Consider the following 19,150-nt stretch of genomic DNA (forward strand, 5'->3'; position numbering starts at 1 on the left):
CTCTCTGCCAGTCTCTCCCGTCTCTCTCTCTCCATCTGACTCCCTCTATTTTATCCTTTTTCTTTCTATTTTGCTCTATGTAGCATGTGCAGCTTTCTCTCTCTTTCATTCTAAAGGTCGTTGGTGTTTAGTTGCTCAGTCATGTCTGACTCTTTGCGACCCATGGACTGTAGCATGCCAGGCTTTCCTGTCCTTGACCATCAGTTGGAGTTCTAAAGGAGACACAGGCAAAACCCAAGAAAACTAAAAGGAATGATGAGGCATCTGCAGAGCTCTGGAAACTGACAGGGTGAGGGATACGTGAGGGCTCCAGGAGACGGGGACAACGCAGCAGCTCTGGAGGAGATGCAGGGACATGGCCAGGCAGAGGGCAGCACAAGCAAAGGCCCTGGGGCAGGAGAAAACTCCAGACTGAGACAAGGAGAGGCAGGGAAGACAGTCAGGAGCCTCCCTGTGCCCAGGCTTGCTTAGAATCCCTCCCCAAGTCAGGCCCCCAGCTCTGGGCCGGCTGCCTGGGAGCCCCAGCCAGCCCAGGGTGAGGCCTGTGGAGAATGTCACGGCTGAACCTCTGAGAACTTGCCAGAACTTGCCACTAGGGGCCAGGCCACGTGTTCCTTCCTGGGGAACCTGAGCTGGACACAACCCACCCCTGCCGTGGAAGGCCTCTGCAGCAGAAGGGCACAACCCAGGCTCAAAGAGAGTCTGTGTGTTAATTTATTCCATTATTTACTCACAAAACACTGATTAAGCACCTGCTGTATACCAGAACCATAAATGGGCATGGGCAGTGCCCCGACCTCACAGACTTAGACTCTAGCCCACCCACTCCCCCCAGCCATGCTGGGGAGAAAGGGTGAAGCTCAGATGGTAACTGATTCATCTAGTACCTATGGGCTCTCGCTGCGTGGTGGACAAACAGAGATGACCCTCAAGGGGTGGCCCCTGTTCACATCACAGTTTCTGAAGCACAATGAATGGGTTCAAGTCCCAGCTCTGCCAGCTCTCAGATAAGTGGCCTTGGGCAGGTAACTAACCTACTAACTTACAGTCTCTGAGCCTCAGTTTCCTCCTCTGTAGAGTGGGCTGCTGTGAGAGCTACAGGGTAGAATGTCACATGCTGAGCCCCCGACCCCTGACATTCAGAGAGCCCTCCTGGATCCGAACTGAGTTTACCAGTCATAATTGTTGTCCCTCTGAGCTGGTGGGGCGGGCTGGTGGGTCAGGATCCCAGGCCTGCTGGGGATGCAATCTAGGCAGCCGGGTGGGGTGGGAGGGTGGAGAGGGGGCAGCGTGTGGAGCAGCTGGATGGTGGCTTGTGTCCTTAAGTCACCGAGGGCAGCACCAGGCAGGCCAGCCAGGGCCAACAGCCTGACCCAGCCTCATCTGTGATGCAAATGGTTGGCCGTGGCTCTGGGCCAGGGCCCCTGAGCCTTTATTTGGAGCAGAGGAGCCAGGGGGGGAAGTTGGGGGGTGGAGGAGTGGCCTGCCTCAGACAGCCTCGAGGGACCTCTCTGGGTGGGTTAGGGGTGAGTTGGGACTCCTCGACACCAGAAGATGCATTCCTGGAGGCTTACGAGGGCAGAGTTGAGGGGTGGGGGTGGGGAGGGGGAAGAGCTCTGGCTTGGCCAGTGGAGTGAGCAGAAAAGCCTTGCTGGCAGGGCTCCGTCTTGTGGAACCCAGAGATCCTCTCTGGGCTTTCTCCCGGGATCCCGTATAAATCAGGGCCTTGCATGTTACAGCCTGTCACTTCCTAGCTGGCTGCCCCCACTGATCTCCAGCCCCCTCCAGGGTCCCCTGCAAAGCTGCGGCCACATGGACCTTTTCACCTTCTTCCCTGGTTCTTGGCCACCCTGGGCTTTTTCACAACCATTCCTTCTGCCTGGAATGCCTTTCCCTTTGGCTATGCCAATCTTTTTTAGTTCTTTTGTCCTTACTCAGTACATGTAACCATATATTCTTTTTCAAGTCAGTACCCCTAAATTGTATAAACTTCAGGCCCCGTGAAAACTGGGTATGTCCCCAGTGGCAGGAAAATGTTCCCTGACACCATCCTTCCTGGTCCCTTGAAGAAATGAGTAGGTCACATCCCCCTTTAGGTCATTCATTCATTCAACAAACATTTAATGAGAAACGAAACATTTAGGGCTTCCCAGGCGGTGCTAGTGGTAAAGAACCCGCCTGCCAATGCAGGAGACACAAGAGATGCGGGTTCTATCCCTGGTTCAGGAAGATCCCCTGGAGGAGGGCATGGCAACCCACTCCAGTGTCTTGCCTGGAGAATCCCATGGACAGAGGAGCCTGGCGGGCTACAGTCCATAGGGTCGCAAAGAGTTGGACACAACTGAAGCAACTAGCACACATGATTAAACCTTTAATGTATCAGGCACTCTTATAGGACGGATAGAGCAGTGGACGAGGCAGATAAGGATGCCTGCCTTTATGCACTGACAGTCCACCAGGGGTATAAGCAACAGACAGATGAATAAGTAACAGTAAGAGGTACATAAGGTGATTGTAGATTTGAGGTGTAAGTTCTACAAAGAAAAATGGACAGGAAAGGTAGAGGAAGTATGGTCAGGGTGGGGGCTGTGATTTTGAATGCAGCAAGGTAAAAGGTGAGTGTGTTGATATCTGGAAGACGAGTGGTCCAGGTAAAAGGTAGAGCATGTGCAAAGGCCCTGAGGCAGAGGAATGCCTAGGAGGGCTTGGCATTTCTCAGTAGTGCTTATCAGACTGAAATTCAATAATTCATGCCAGTGATGACTTATGAATTTTCTGTCTTCCCCACTAGGATCTTGTATTTGGTAACTGTTCAATAAATAAATGGAGAAATAATGTATTTATTTCTTTGGGAGAAGGGGTTGGTGCTGGTGGCATTGTAACAGAGCTCCCACCTCAGGGCACTAGGTCAGTCCACAGGCCAGAGCTCTTCAGGCAGGGTGCTGGGCCTGGCAACAGTGTCTGGGAACAGGGGCACCAGGCAGCCTTTTCCTGGGATGTGGAGGGAGGGCAGCAGGCAGCAGGCATGGCAAGAACAAAGCACGAAAAGAAGGAGAAGAAGACTCAGATGATCTCCAAGCTCAGTTTGGGGCACATGGAGTCCTCTGGAGATGCCCCAGAAATAACAGTGACACCATTTCAGGGGCGAAGTTCCAACTGGGCCACTGAATTTGGGAAGTGAACTCTAAAATCATGGCCCTAAATAGTTACCTTCTCTTATGTGACCTCTGGGCGGGGCTGTACGAGTGGTGAGAAAGAATCTGCAGGTGAAATCCTGGCGCACAGCCAGTGCGCACGGATTGGACAAGGGCAGGTGCAGCAGCAACTCTGTTCAAGGCAATTCTTCTGCCTTTGCCTGAATTAGCAGAAGGCTGGACATGACATCTGCCTCCACTCCAGGGGACGGGCAATAGAGCACACCCACCCCAACTCCTTGGAATATGATGCAGTCAACAATCAGGTGAGAACAAGCTCCATGTGAGATCGGTGGGTAATCTTCAAGATGTTTTGGAGGGAAAGGAGCCTGACAGAGTGAATGGCACGTGCTGATTTGGAGGGAACAGATGGAAGCTCACGATGTAGTGTTCTGAAGCTGAAGGCCCTGGACGTCTGGAGAGAAGAGAACCAGGTGGGAGACAGGCTGGGAGGGACTTTCCCATCCCACAACCCTCCCTAATACCCAGTCAATACATTAGTGAAAAATTGTTGTTGTTGTTCAGCTGCCAGGTTGTATACGGCTCTTTGTGACCCCCTGGACTGCAGCATGCCAGCATGCCAGAGACAGAGGCTTCCCTGTCTCTCACCATCTCTCAGAGTTTGCCCAAGTTCACGTCCATTGAATCGGTGATGCCACTCAGCCATCTCATTCTCTGTCGTCCCCTTCTCCTGCTGCCTTCAATCTTTTCCAGCATCAGAGTCTTTTCCAATGAGTTGGATCTCCGTATCAGGTAGCCAAAGTATTGGAGTTTCAGCTTCAGCATCAGTCCTGCCAGTGAATATTCTGGGTTGATTTCCTTTAGGATGGACTGGTTTGATCTCCTTGCTGTCCAAGGGACTCTCAAGAGTCTTCCCCAGCCCCACAGTTCAAAAGCATCAATCCTTCAGCACTCTGCCTTCTTTATTGAAGACGGGCAATTATCCTGCATAGAAATACCACCGATGTTAGGAGTAAGGTGACTGCTGACAGCTGGAGGCAGGAGAAACTGCTCGCTGGAGGCAGAGGGGGTGGGGTGATGGGCACACCCCTCAGGGACCTGTCTGTTCCCCTTTCTCACAAAGCCAACCACCCGAGGAACAATAGGGCTTCCCCTCCTCTTCGGAGAGAATGGGTGGGTGAAGACAGCCTGCAGGGCTAGAGGTGGCAGGTGGAAACCTCAATGAGGTGCCAAGTGCTATTCTGAGAGGCCAGGCGGAAGCCGGGGCGGAAGTCGTGCCGGGGATGGTCTCAGGCTAGGTTACTGCAAGTGTGTTTGTGCTGGGGGAGGGGTGCCCTGGGGAGGGGAGGGAGATACCAGGGGGTGCTCCCAGTCAGGCCTCAAGCTCCCAACCCTCCCGGAAGCTGCTAGTCCAAAGCCAAGCCAGTTTCTGTTTTGCAGGAAGTAGGGGTAGGTTAATGCATTCATCCCCCTCCATTTTCCTATCCACTCTGCCAACCTCAACCGCCTCCCGGATCACACTCTCACCCTCCTGACCTGCCGCAGTTCTTCACCCTGGCCGGGTGCATTCAACCTCAGGCTGCTCTCCCAGGCTGTGAGTCCCTTGGAACACTCCAGCCTCTTGCCTCCTTCCATGACTCTTCTCCACTGGCTTTCGCTCCACGCACCTCTCACCTGGGCCCTCCTGGTTCTTCTCCAGGACCTCACCTTGTTTCCTTCATAAAATTGTAACCCAATGATTTTTTTTTTTTTTGCTTATGCTCCCGTCTGGGCAGTAACCACACCCACCTGTTTGTATTGCTGCAGAGAGAAGGTTGCGCTTTTGTAGAAGGAACAAAAAGAGACTCTTTGGGGCACAATGTCCTGTTACTTGGGGGAAAATATTCAATTTCTGAGGCTCATCAAAGAGACAGCCTTAATCTAACCAAGGTGGGGAATTTTAGAGCAAACAGTTATCTGCCCTTCAAGATAAAGGAGGTTGACTTTTTGATAGGCTTGGCTAAGGTTAGGGACCAGCAGGAAGGAGACACATTTTCTTTCCTTTGCAGTAACCCAGAGGGTAGGAGCCAAGGGCCATGGATTCTGAGCATGAAACCAACACAGGCTGAGAAATAGAGAAAGTTGAATCCCTATAACAGTATGTGAATTGCTGGATCCAGACATTCCTGAAGCCAGAAATTCAGCTGCATGAGTCAATCATGTCCAACTAATCATTACCCAGAAGGTGGGTAAATCAATTAAGATCCTTTCCTTTGCAAATGACAGAAAACCCAAGTCAGACTTCTCGGGTCAGCAGAATAATGCCCCTCCCTATTAGACATTGTGTCCTGATCCTGGAAACCTGTGACTATATAAAGTTTGAATATATTTGGTTACATGGCAAAAGGGATTTTGCAGATGTGATTAAGATTATGGATCTTAAAAGACTGAGAGTATCCTAGATTATCCAGGTGTGTTCAGTCTAACACATGAGTCATTAAGAGCAGATAGCTTTCTCCAGCAGGAGGCAGAGAGGGGCAGCAGAAGAGGAAGTTGAAGAGATTTGAACACCAAAGGGACTTGATCCACGGTTGCATTGTTGCCAAAGGGAGCCACGTGGGAAACAAGAGAAGGAATGTGGGCAGCCTCTAACAAAAAACCCACCCCCGCTGTGTGCCAGCAGGAAATGAGGACCACAGTCCCATGGACAGAAGGAATTGAGTTTAGCCAGCTATCTGAATGAGGCTGGAAGAGGATTCTTCCCAGACCCTCCCATAAGGATCAGCTCTGCAGACACCTTGACTTCGTCATCCTAAGCTGAGGACCTGTCTGGATCATGCTGTATCTGGAGCTCTGAACCACAAAAAGTAGGACATAATTATCTGTTAAGTGTTGTTTTAAGCCACTAAGTTTTTGACGACTTGATAGAAAACTAACTCCCCAGTTTAATGAAAAAAGAGTATTGACAGGCTTTCTCACCCTGACTTCAGGAATGACTGGGTCCAGCAGTTTAAATACTGTCCTCAAGATGCAATGTCTCTGCTTCCTCCTATGCTGGTTCATGCTACATGGGTCACCCTGGCAGCTCCAAAGCTCCCACCCCCAGGTTAAATCCACAGGAGAGGAAGCCCACTTCTCCCAGCTCTCCCATTGTAATTCTCACCATCTCTCATTGCCCACGAGCAGACCACGTGCCCACTCCTGAGTTAGTCTCTAAGGCTAGTGGCATGCAGTGTTCTTTTTGGCCAGGTCTGGGTCACATACCCACCCTAAGAGGGTCAGGGCTGGGATCTGGAGCCCTGGAGACTGAAAGGCAGACGTGGGGAAGGGCTGGTTCCCCAAGGGGAAATCTGGGCATGGGAGGGGGTAAATGACCACAGCGGAGCCCCTGCACAAGAGGGCGGCAGGAGGTCAGAGTGCACAGAGAATTTGTGTGTTTCACTCTCTGGAGTAAATTGCACAGCCACCGTGCAGGGTGGCCTAGGCAGAGGAGCTCCAAGCCGGCCCAGTGAATGTGACTCAGAACCTCCAGATGACTCCTGCCCCGGGGGCGACGTTTCCAAACTCTCAGGCTAGCCAGCAGGGAAGCCTTGCGTTCCTTAGAAGCATGCTCGACTGGGACACAGAGTAAATAAACTGATATTTATACCCCAGTTCCACAGGGTGGCCACTTGGCTCTGAGGCAAATATGGTCAAAACTGAATTGTGTGGCCCTGGGAGGAGACCGAGGCAGTCCCAGGAGGAGCCCGCGGGAGGCAGCCACATACCACACTCCCACGGGCAATCCCTGCTCCTTCCCTGCTCCTTCCCCAAAGACTCGGGTCAGGAGGGAGGGGTGCAGCCCTCACTCAGGCTCATCCCCTTTTCCCTGCGCCCAGATCAGGTGGCCCCTCCTCTCCTAGGACTGGACCCCTGCTAGCCCTTCCCAGGTCAGATCCCAGCTGGCTCCACAGCCCACAGCCAGGGTACCCATGCCCCCATCCGTCCTCTCCTAAAGATGGCCTCTGCCTCAGATGGCCTCTCCTTGACTCGGAAGATCACTTAAATTATTTAGAATTCATATGTCCAGCAAGTATTATAAGCCCCATCGATGTGCCTGGTACTGGGTGTTGGGGCTGGGTACCACCATGAAGGCTCTGGTCTGCTCCTGTCCGTCCCAGCTTACAGTACAGGATGGGAGACAGATATTAAGTGAGCCAACAAAGTGTACTGAGAAGTACAAACCCTGATAAGTTCCCCCAAGGAGGCAGGCAAGCGGAGTGCAGAGTGAGGAAGGGTGGCACGAGCTGGCCAAGGATGGTCTGTGCAGGAACAGCACTCCAGGCAGTGCAGACAGCTTGCGCAAAGACCCTGTGACCGCCTGATAATTTCCTCCCCAACTCCCACTGATTCTGTAATGATCTTAGTTAATAGTTTCCCTGTTTTTTGTCCATCTCTCCCAGGAAACTGAAAGCCCTAGGAGGACCGAGATCTTTCTGCTTTGTTCCAGGCTGTCTCTGCAGGGCCTAGAACCAAGTCTGCACACAGTAGGTGCTAATACATGTTAGCAGAGTTCACTGAAAGCAGTAACGATGAGTGGGCTGCGAGCTATGAAGGTGAGAGGACAAGCACGTTTAAAAATAGTGAATGAGGCATCAATTAAAGGTGTTCCCAGGTGGCTCAGTGGTAAAGAATTTGCCTGCAAAGCAAGAGATGTGGGTTCCATCCCTGGACCAGGAATATCCTCTGGAGTAGGAAATGGCAACCCACTCCAGTATCACTGCAGATGATGACCAATCATGAAATGAAAAGATGTTTGCTCCTTGGAAGAAAAGCTATGACAAACCTAGACAGCATATTAAAAAGCAGAGATATCACTTTGCCATCAGAATGTCCATTTAGTCGAAACTATGGTTTTTGCATTCGTCATATACGGATGTGACAGTTGGACCGTAAAGAAGACTGAATGCTGAAGAACTGATGCTTTTGAACTGTGGTGCTGGAGAAGATTCTTGAGAGTTCCTTAAATAGCAAGAAGATGAGACCAGTCAGTCCTAAAGGAAATCAACCTTGAATATTCACTGGAAGGACTGATGCTAAAGCTGAAGCCCCAAAACTTTGGCCCCCTAATGTGAAGAGCAGACCCATTGAAAAAGACTCTGATGCTGGGAAAGACTGAGGGCATGAGGAGAAGGGGACGACAGGGGATGAAATGGCTGAATGGCATCACCGGCTCAATGGACATGAGTTTGAGCAAACTTCGGGAGATGGTGAAGGACAGGGAAGCCTGGAGTTCTGCAGTCCATGGGATCACAGAGAGTCGGACACGACTGAGCACACAAGCTGTTAGTCATGGCTGTCACTGCCTTGCTGCTGAGAAATCTGGAGCATCAAGCACAGATATTATCTGGAATTGGAGGGGCTCTCCTTTTGCACTTTTCAGAACTCTATAACCTTCCAGTGTTTTACTCTGAGGTTGTATTTCTTTCTACTCTTTTTGTTTTTTATAATCATAGAAGCAACACACCTCCGCAGCATCACATTCAAACAGAAATATGTATAGAGTAAAAAATAAAATCCATATTCGCCAGAGAGCACTCCTCAACCTGTGAATTCCATGAATGCCCCTTTAATCGGGGCCCCCCACCCCATGGGTTACATGTGATGCCCCCACGTCCACCACAGACCATCGTTATGGAGGCCCAGGGCCAGACGAGTGTGGGTGAAGGCCTTGGAGAGGTCTGGGTCCCCTCCCCATCTTGGCTAAGGCCACAGCCTCCCCTCCCCTTGTTCCCTGGAGACGCAGCCCAGCGCAGGGACTGAGCCCATGTTCGCAGCCTGTACCCCACGGTTCTAGCCAAGCAGACACCTGGGGAACAAACATCAAGAAGGGTTGGGAACTCATCACATGCGTCACCCAAAGCAGAAGTGATATTCAGTGATAAATACGTGTGGGAAGGGCCCAGAGCTCTGCTTTTTCCCGTGGTGACTTTCGTGGCTCTTTTGGAATACTCTTTCATTGTCTTTTCTCATTTTTTCAGAGTCACTCACTGCTTTGCTGGTTTCATAAGACCTGCCTGGTGAGGCGGGCCTGGTATGTGGCAGGCCACCCTCTGGCCTCCCAGCCCCTGCAACCACTAGGTTACTATCTCTATGGATTTGCCTATTCTGGACATGTCATACGAATGGAATCATGGGAGACATGGTCTTTTGCAACTGGTTTCTGCCCGCTATGATCCTGTTTTCAAGGTTCACCTGTGCTGTAGCATATATCAGAATTTCATGTGTAGAAAACAAACGTGATTACCAAAAGGGGAAAGGGGGGAGGGATAAACTGGAAGGCTGGGGTTGACATATACACACTACTATATATCAAGTAGATAATGGATGAAGACCTACTATGTAGCACAGGGAACAGTACCCTGTACTCTGTAACGACCTATAGGGGAATAGAATCTAAAAAAGAGGGGATATATGTATATGTGTAATTGATTCACTTTGCTGTACAACAGAAACTAACAAAACCTTGTAAATCAACTATACTCCAATAAAACTTTTAAAAAGGAAATTTCATTCCCTTTTATGGAAAATAATATTCTTTGTATAGGATACTATATTTTGTTAATCCATTTTTCAATGGTGGACAGTGAGTTCATTTCCACTTTGGGGCTATTGTGAACAGCCCTGCTAGAATGTTTATGGACAAGGTTTTGCATGCATGTATGTTTTTTATTTGTCTTGGTATATACCCAGGCATGCAGTTTATGGGTTGTATGGTTATTGCTGCTGGTGCCACTGTTTAGTCACTAAGTCATTTCCTACTCTTTACGACCCCATGGACTGTAGCATGGCCTGCTCCTCTGTCCATGGGATTTTCCAGTTTCCTAGGCAAGAATACTGGAGTGGGTTGCCATTTCCTTCTCTGGAGATCTTCCTGACCCAGGGATCGAACTCCAATCTCCTGCTTAGCAGGCAGATTCTTTACCACTGAGCTGCCTGGGAAGCCCCATGGTAATTCTACATTTAGTCATTTGGAAACTGCTGGACAATCTTCCGTTCATATTCCCACCAGCAGGGTGAAAGTGAAAGCTCCTCGGTCATGTCTGACTCTTTGCGACCCTATGAGCTATACAGTCCATGGAATTCTCCAGGCCAAAAATACTGGAGTGGGTAGCCTTTCCCTTCTCCAGGGGATCTTGCCAACCCAGGGATCGAACCCAGGTCTACCTGCATTACAGGCAGATTCTTTACCAGCTGAGCCACAAGAGAAGCCCAGAGAGTTTCATTTCCACCCACTCCACCAACACGGGTTCTTGCCTGACTTTTCCTTCCAGCCACCATAGGGGCTGTGAAGTGGCATCTCACTTTTTTGCTGTGATTGCATTTAGTGTTATTCTTTTAAACCAGTCTAAATTGTAATAAAAACCCCATGCTATATTCACAGAGGGTCTCAGAGCCACATAAAAGAAGTGGATGAGGAGCTCCCCTGCTCTCAACAGCTATACTCCAAGGGGATTCACAAAAAATATTTTTAAAACTGAATCATCAAAACCCTACAAAGAAGACAAATTTGAATTCTTCCTCCAACTACAGAGGACAGTCTTTTTGAACCTCTGAAGAAACAAGAGAGGATAAACAGGAAAAACGGACAGGTGGAAACATACAAAACATTAAACAGAACTAAACATGGTGGCTCTTAGGCCAAACTTCACTTTAAAATCATCGCGATGCTCTTTAAATAATACCCATGCCCAGACCCTTCTCCCAGAGACCAAGCTTCAGCTGGTCCCGGTGGGGCCCATGCAGTGTGGTTTGGGAAAGTTCCCTGGAGCCAGGTTCTGTGGGTGCCACCAGGAAGCTGTTCCCTGCAGACTGTTTTTGCCTTTGGGGGGTTATATCTGTCTGGTTAAAGCCAGAGAGCAAGGGGTGCCATCAGTATTGGCAGTGGTCCAGTGAAATCCTGAGATCCTCAGAATGGAAGTGGAGAAAATGCTGAGTTTCCCCAGGGACTGACCTGTTTTCCTTGGACCAAGGACAACAGCACTGACTGTACTAAAGGGCTGGCACTCCTCAAGCTCCTCCCTCAAACTTAGCCCTCACTGCTTTTTCCACAGTTATCCCAGGAGGAACGGATGAGGAAACTGAGGATCAGAGAAGGTGAGTGACTCACCCAAGGACACACAGCTTGTAAGGAAAGAAACTCAAATTCAGACTCATGTCTGTCTAATTCCAAACGCTTGTACTGGACCCTTGCACTGACTTCACTGGAGTGGGGATGGGGGCTTGCGTTCTATCTAACCTACCATTCATCTTTCCAGCATCCCTCCATCCACCAGTCCTCCCTTCCCTCTCTCTCTCTGTCCATACTTTCTTCCATTCATTCATCCCTCCCTCCCTCCATCCATCCATCAAGGCTTAACTGCATGAACATCCTCCACTTAGACGTTGATGAGGACACAAATGGATGTGTATCTGATGTGGCCCATGCCTTTCTCCCCCACTGACTCCCTCCCATGGCTCCTAGCTAGCAAACTAAAACACCCACCAGAGCTTGGAGAGAAGCACAGTCAGGATGAGTGGGGACTGTGGCGAAGGGGAGGAGGGAGTGTTCTATCATTGCTCTGTAGGACTGTGGGCCAGAGAAGCTTCTGCCTGTGGGTGCTCTCCTTCCACGGTGCTCCGTGAACATCTCTCCAAGTCACAAAGGTACCTCTACCTCATGGTTCTTCACGGCTGCACCAAATTTCACACTGCCATTCCTCCTAGTGGAGAAGCCAGCAGCAGCTTGAGGGGGTGGCTTTGGCATCAGACCCGCTGAGGTTTGGACCCTAGCTCTGCCGGCTTCCTAATTACTTTGAACCTCAGTTTCTGCATCTGTAAAATGGGGACAATGTACATGCATGCTGCATGGGGTTTGTGAGCTGACACAGCCAAACAGTGAGCAAAGCACCTGGCAGAAGCTAGGTGCTCAGTAAGTACAGGATTCTCTGTCCGGCCTGCCCCACAAGGAGGAACATGGCAGTCTCCTTCGTCCCGGCCCCCCATGCCCTGTGACCTTGGAGGCTCCTATTTAAACCTCAGCTCCAGGCTCAGGATTGTGGCCTTTTTTGCAAGTCCGTCCCTCATCCTCCACCCATGAGAGCCAAGCAGACTCTTCACCTTGGCCAGGTTAGCTCATGCAGACCAACCAGGCAGAGGCAGGATCCGCAGCAAACAGGGGCAGGCATCCTGGATGTGCTGAAGGCTGGTAAGCTGGGATAGTGGGAGGCCTTGGGTCAGGCAGGAGCAGGATGCCAGGAACACACAGTCCAGCTCCAAGGAGGAAGAAGGAGGATGCAAGAGGCAGCCTGGACCCATTCCTACCTAAGATGCTCTGAGGCCACACCCAGGCTCTTGTTTTGGATGATGGCAACACAAGGAGAGACAGCCGCCCCGAAAGAGAAGAAAAATCAGAGTGAATAAAGCTGAGGGGTGGGGGGGTGGGGAAGCAGCTTCGATAAGGAGGACTAGGAAGGCATCTTGTGGATGGGGAGCAGGGGTGACATCTGAGCTGAGACTGGTGACTTTTGAACTAAGGCTGAGGGACAGAACACCTGGGGGGAGAGTGGCTTGTGAGAAAGGCATCTGTGAGGTGGCAGGGCCAGTTCAGCCATGGCACAGAACTGAGATTTTATTCCAGGGCAATGGGGAGCCACAGAGGCTTCTATGCCAGGGAATGTGCATGTTCTGTGTTACCTTTTTAGAAGATTGAGTAGGTCACCCTAGATAAGAGGTGGGAGGAGGCAAGGACAGCTGGGACCCCACCCAGCTCTGGCTCATCAGAGACACCCAGAAGACCAATATAAGCAAGCCGACGGCACTGAAATGACCCCACCCTGGTAGTATTTGGAGTATGTGCACAGAAATGTAATATCAACCAGATGCCAAACTTCGGTCTCCAATTTTTCTTGCTCAGTTGCATATCGTATAGAATTATGTTAAGAAAAACATAAAACTTCCCTGTAGTCCTTGTATTATTAACATCCCTGGTGGCTCAGATGGTGAAGAATCTGCCTGCAATTCAAGAGACCCAGGTTCAATCCCTGGGTATGAAAGATCCCCTGGAGAAAGGAATGGCTATCCACTCAGGTATTTTTGCCTGGAGAATTCCACGGACAGAGGAGCCTGGCAGGCTACAGTCCATGGGGTTGCAAAGAGTAGGATGTGACTGAGCGACTATAACACTTTCACACTTGTTCCTTCCTCTCGTTTATTAAACACACATGTAAATTATTTGATTAAATTCCCTTTATTTTGGAATTTCCAACCCCAACCTTGCTAATGTTATAATTTAGAAATAAAAGACCTTCATTTTTAATTTATCTACAAGTGTCTCCATCATGGGGCCCAGGGAAGCCAGCAGGAGGCACCTTGGACTCTCGAGTTGTCTCTAACGTAGCCAGCTTAGTTGGCTGGTGTTCGGGGCTTGGTGCAGGGGGTGGAGTTGTCCCATCCTTGATCTCCAGGCTGCTGTGTACACACGGCTTGAGGTGAGCAGACAGTGGAACAGGGCTGATAAGCACAGCCGGGCAGTTATCGGCCCCAGCAGGAGGCCCAGGTGGTATCTGGAAGGCCAGGTGCCCACCCCACACCATGGCCCATGCCCCGTGCAGACACCCAGCCCCAGGGCACGCTGGGCAGCTGCCCTGTATCTGGACAGCCTCCAATCCCAGGGGGCTCCCGGTTCCGTGTTTACATTCTGGGGACAAGCACAGTGTGACTCAGCTCTCTAGGCAGGGACAAGCAGGGGTGGAGGGTGAGGAAGGAGAGAATGGGGCAGGGGTGGGCGAGGCCAGAGCCCAGCCCTTGGGGCAGGGTGGCGTGTGCCCTCCAGATTCAGGATTCTCGTGTCCAAATCCTGGCGGCCACACCAGCTCTCTAGCCACGGGCAGGCAGCTGACCCTCCCAGTCTTGGTTTTCCTGCCTGTGAGCTGGGCACAATCCTCCTGGGTTGCCAGGAGGATTCAGGGAAAGAATAGGAACAGACTATGTAAAGCCATCAGAAGTGTTCAGTGACGGTCGGTTGTCATGACCCTGGGGACAGCCTTAAGTTCCAGAGCTGAGGGTAACGCAGGGGAGGGTGTGCCTCATCTGCTGGAAATATGGAGTCCTTCATCCAAAGGCAGGCGACCTAGAGGCAGTGGGCGGCTTTCACAGGAATTGGGGTGGTTTTCTCACCTCCACCCTCCACTGCTTGCTCAGCTTTCCCACGGGCATAGGGCTGAGGCTCCAGGAGCTGGGTGCCTGCCCCACAGCACTGAGCACTTTACCTAAGTCACCCTCTTTCATCCTAGTGGTGGTCTGGGGAGAGGACGGTGGTGATCACCCTGTGTGCAGGTGATCATGACCCAGTTATGGCCTAGGGACAGGCAGTGAGGAGAGACAGAGCCAGAGGTACCCTAGTATCAAGTCCTTTGCACTGTAACATGTTGGCCTAGTGGGGTCTGCCTGCCTGGAGGAGGTTTGTGAGCAGGGTGGTGGGGGAGCCCTGGTCAAGACATTCCACCTCGAGCTCCTGGGGGCCACAGAGCCAGAGGCCAACATCACAGTCAAACCCAAGCCTGGACCAACCACGTAGCCCCTCTGAGTCTCAGTCTTCCCCTCTGTAAAATGGGACTATCAACCCACACCTTGTGGGAGGGTTCTGACCAGGAGGAATAGAGCCAGCACACGGGAGGACATCAAACCATCTGCCCAGGGCAGCACCCCACTCAAGGACCCTAAATGTGAAAGCACCTTGGGCCGCAAGTCCTACAGGAGGGTCAGATGCCCCATGATGACTGTTCACCAAATCTGAGCAACACGATGAGGCAGAAACTTCAGCTGCCATCTCAGAACTGCCCCTGGGGAGCCGGGTGACCCTGGGCAAGTTCTGTGCCCACTCTGAGCCCCAATTTCTCCACGTGAGAAGTGGGCATGACGATGACAGACCCAGCTCACCTGGCTGGTGTGAAGGTCGAGAGAGGGACTGAGTCAGTAACAGTGGGCACAAAGCCCCTGTGAATGGGATGTTAGTATCCTGGACTCACAGATAACTGCCAGGAGAAACTGCATGATGGACAGTCCCACCTTCCTCCTTAGTAACAAAAGGCTTTCTGTATTCCAGGTAAAAATCCAGCTAAACACCTGCATTACCCACCCGCTCCTCATGGTTGAGTGTGGCCATGTGACTAAGTTCTGGTCAGTGAGATGGAAGAGAAATGTGCGATTTCTGTGAAACCTCCTTGGAAACTCCCAGCTTGAGGTATTCCTTTCACTTTCCTCCTTCTTTCTTCTGTCTAGAACTCTGAGATGATGACTAGATTTCTGGCAGCCACCTTGTTTCATGCGATGTCTTGAGAAAGTAAACCACGCACTAAAACAGTGACATTGGAAGTTAGAAGGAGCCTGATTCTGACGACTGGAGCTCTCATTTAAACACTGGACCTTCTGCTTCAAATTTCTTTTACACGAGAAAAATGAAGAAATGAACTTGTAACTTGCTAAGAACCACTGTTACTATTTTTTTATTGTATATCACTCAGCCTAATTTTAAGTAATGCAGACCCTTTGAGATTGTATATATCCAGAGTCTTGACTGCAAATGACAGAAACAAATAAAATTAAATTGGGGTAAGAGAAAAAGGAAATTTATTAGCCCTTATAATGGGGGAAGTCCAGGGTCTAATTCAGGCACAGCTCGATCGAGGGGCCCCATAGGTGTCACTAAGACCTTGTTTTGGCTCCTCAGCTCTACTTTCCCTAGTGTGGCCTCTTCATAGACACACAGCCCTGCCTCTCCACTCCATGCCTTTGCCCCACCCCCACCCCTCCCCCCACCCCAGCAGCTCCAGGCTTATCTGCTCCCAGATTGGCTCCCCAGCAGACAGACAGCTTCCTTCCCCCAAGAGGACCAGTAGGAATCCAGAACTGACTCCCATTGACCCAGACTGGGTCATATGCCTAACCCTGAACCAATCACCGAGGCCTGTCTCACGACACTGCCTGCTGGGGATGCAGCAGAGAAGGGACAGAGCCCTGGTCTCAGGGGGACTGTTGTGGCCCCTTTCTCAGGGAGGCAGAGACCCAGCTGAGCTCACCCTGCCAGCCTCAGAGGGTACCAGGGCCCCAGATCAGGCCCAGGCCCTTCACCTCCATGGCAGAGCACCTCCCACCACCACTCCTCGGGGGCCCAGGCAGTGGTGACTCCACTTTTGTGTCTCAATTTCCCCATCTGTGCAAAAGAGCCATCTGAGTATCCCCTCGTGGGTAACTGACCATCCAGGAAAAGCGCTTGCACACAGTGCCTGAGCCAGGTCAGCACCGTGGATGTCGGCAGCCGTACTGACTATCCTCATTTACAATCATCGTCGGGGCATCCCATCTGCACAGACCACCGCCTGCCGCCTTCAGCTTGCTCATGCCCTGCACTAAGTGCCCTGACTCTGGAAGTTCACTCTCCTGGGTTTACCACCGTCCAGAGCCCTCAGTCCCGGCCCCCAGGAGGATGTGTATGAGGCCTTGAGGCCGGTCCCAGAGGCTGCCACCAGCCGATAGCGACAGGAAATGGGTTGGCCGCGTGTGGCCCTCCAGATAACCCTGGCAGCACCCGCCACCCACTCCCGGCCCCCCATCAGCCCTTATCAACAGCAGCAAATGTCTTCTCGGAGCTGGGAGCCCCGTGGTGACCTTCATGACCCCTTGCCAGTATTTGCAAACTAAGACCCAGCCACAGGGAGAGAGGCAGGGGGTAGGGGCAGGTGTGAGGGGGCATCAGGGGTCCCTGGTGAGACAAGGAAAGCCTGCCTGGCAAGATCTCACCTGACTTGACCCCGGGAACCCTGACCCTTCCCTGGGCAGAGGCTGGGGGCCTGGACCACAGAAAGGGGGAATTGGTAAATCTCAGAATCAAAGGGACTGAAACAGACCCAAGGCGATCCCATGGGGACCCCAGGACAGCACAGTGTAGGTGGCTCCCAGTCTGCCTCAAGCCACCTGCCTGAATCAGGGTGAGTCATCTCGCTTCATAGCCAAAGGCTGACCACGTGGAGTTGTCGGTGGACAGTCACCCAGCTTTGGGCAGGTGCTACGTTCCCCATGCATCATCTGCCCTGTTCCCTGCGGACACTGTGGCAGCTCTGGCCTCTGTCCACCCCTCCCCTTCCCTGGCCCCAGCTCCTCTCGTCTCAGATCTGCTCAGCACACTCCAGCCTGGATGGATGGTTCCAAAACTCCCGCTGGCGTCCTCCGCCAGAATCAAGTTCTAATGCCAGCAGGCCTCAGTTTCCCTGCTGTGTCTGGCACAACACTACATGTGGGGGACACACAGGGCACAAAGCAGATGCCCCCCTGGTGTCGGTGTTCCAATGGGGATGGGACAGGGACAGGTGAGGTTACACCTGACAGGGAACACAGTTCAGCTGTCTGGACTGACTGGGGCCAGAGGAGGCTGCCGGGACAAAGATGCACTGAGAGCTGGAGGAGTTCAGCAGGTAAAAGCTGGAGGATTTGACAGCAAGTACAAAGGTCCTGTGGCGGGCTCTGCCTGGTGTGGGGGGGTCTCCCAGAACATCAGTGACAGCTTTGGCTTTTTCCTTGAGGACGGTGGGGAGCCACAGAGGGCTCTGAGCTGGGAGAGCAGGGAACCCCACTGATGTCAAACAGGGCCCTCTGGCTGCAAGATGCAGACCATGGACCGCCAAAGATTGGAGGCAGAAGCAGCGAAGGGGCCACAGCAAGGGTCCAGGAGAGAGGAAGGCAATGCTGGACCAGGGCTGGAAGCAGAGGAGGGGGCAAGGAGTGGGCAGACAAGAGGCAGGCTTAGCAGGAGTTGCAAGAGAGGGTGAGGGAGGAGTTTTGAGGGACCAGAGGGAGCCTGGCTCGCCTACTGTGCAGGAGGTGAATGGGGGAGATGGCACAGACGTACACGCTCTGCAAGGTCCAGGAGGACAAGCATCCTGGTGCCTGGAGAGTGGCTGCCCCAAAGTAGGCCAACCCTCAACCTCCGAGCTCTGCTCAAACTGGCCTCCCCACCAGGAGTACCCACCTCATTTCCCCAGATCACCAGGAGGAGCCCCTCCATCCAGCTGCCTTTGGTGCTCCTCCTACCTGTGCAGTCCTCCCCCTCCCCCACCCCCGTCCCCCAGGGCATCAGCTACACCGTGCTGAGCTCGCCAGGCACGGGCATCTCTGCACTGTCCCCCCCCCCCGCCCCGACCCACCCAGACTGTGCTCACAGCACGCTCACTGGTCTCTGCTGCCCCCTCAGCCCCGCCACCTCCTATGCTCACCTGCCACCCTGCCTCCCCTCACGAGCCTCTCCAGCCACCTGGGCCTTGGTGCCTGCTGTTCCTGCCTAGAACCCAGGCCTCCTCCTCCATCACTTGGTAATGCATCCTGACCGGCAGGTGAAATCACTGCATTTGCATGTTTCCTGCGTCTCCCTCGCTGCTTTGCATGCTTGCTGTGTGTCCCTGCTAGATTCTAACCCCCCGGGCAGGACTGCATGCTTTGTTCATGACTACTCCCAGGCCTCTGCATGTGACCTGGCACAGAACAATTTCTTGGAATGAATAAATGAGGGAACAATTGAGGGAATGAGCAAATGAACCTCCTTCTCCAGCCTTCACACTCCTTCCAGAAGGCCTCCATGATCTCCCACCACTGACGGGGCTCCAGGTGGGTGGTGGAAGAGGTTGGGACTTCCCCGAGATGGGACCCCTTACTCACACACCCTAGACGTCTCTTCTCCACCCTGATTGTGTCTGGCTGCCCGCGCCCCAAGGGTGGGTGGCCTGGATACCTGCTCCTCAGCTCTCTTAGCAGGTGCCACCCAGGTTCCGCCAGCAGCACCCAGCTTTCTCTTTCATGGGGCTCTGGTGGCGCCGTCAATGACAACACCCTCCCTAACCCCCTGGCCTCTGCCCCCAGGGCCCTGCTCCCAGCACATAAGCAATGCTGAGCCTGGTCGCTGTGGGGGTCGGGGCGCCCCCTTTGAAGGGGAAAAAACCACAGACCAC

The 19,150-nt window shown here is 52.4% G+C and overlaps 1 long non-coding RNA gene across 1 annotated transcript; it reads right to left on the reverse strand.

Annotated features, from left to right (window-relative positions):
* Positions 1–2,358: 2,358 nt before the first annotated feature.
* On the reverse strand, positions 2,359–4,899 carry LOC139036736 (uncharacterized). The gene is made up of 2 exons (XR_011489585.1): positions 4,692–4,899; positions 2,359–4,139 (listed from the first exon to the last, which is right to left on the reverse strand). It is a non-coding gene; the product is annotated as an uncharacterized lncRNA (long non-coding RNA).
* Positions 4,900–19,150: the final 14,251 nt, after the last annotated feature.

The sequence above is a fragment of the Odocoileus virginianus genome, chromosome 9, assembly GCF_023699985.2.
Source record: "Odocoileus virginianus isolate 20LAN1187 ecotype Illinois chromosome 9, Ovbor_1.2, whole genome shotgun sequence".
Lineage (NCBI taxonomy): Eukaryota > Metazoa > Chordata > Mammalia > Artiodactyla > Cervidae > Odocoileus > Odocoileus virginianus.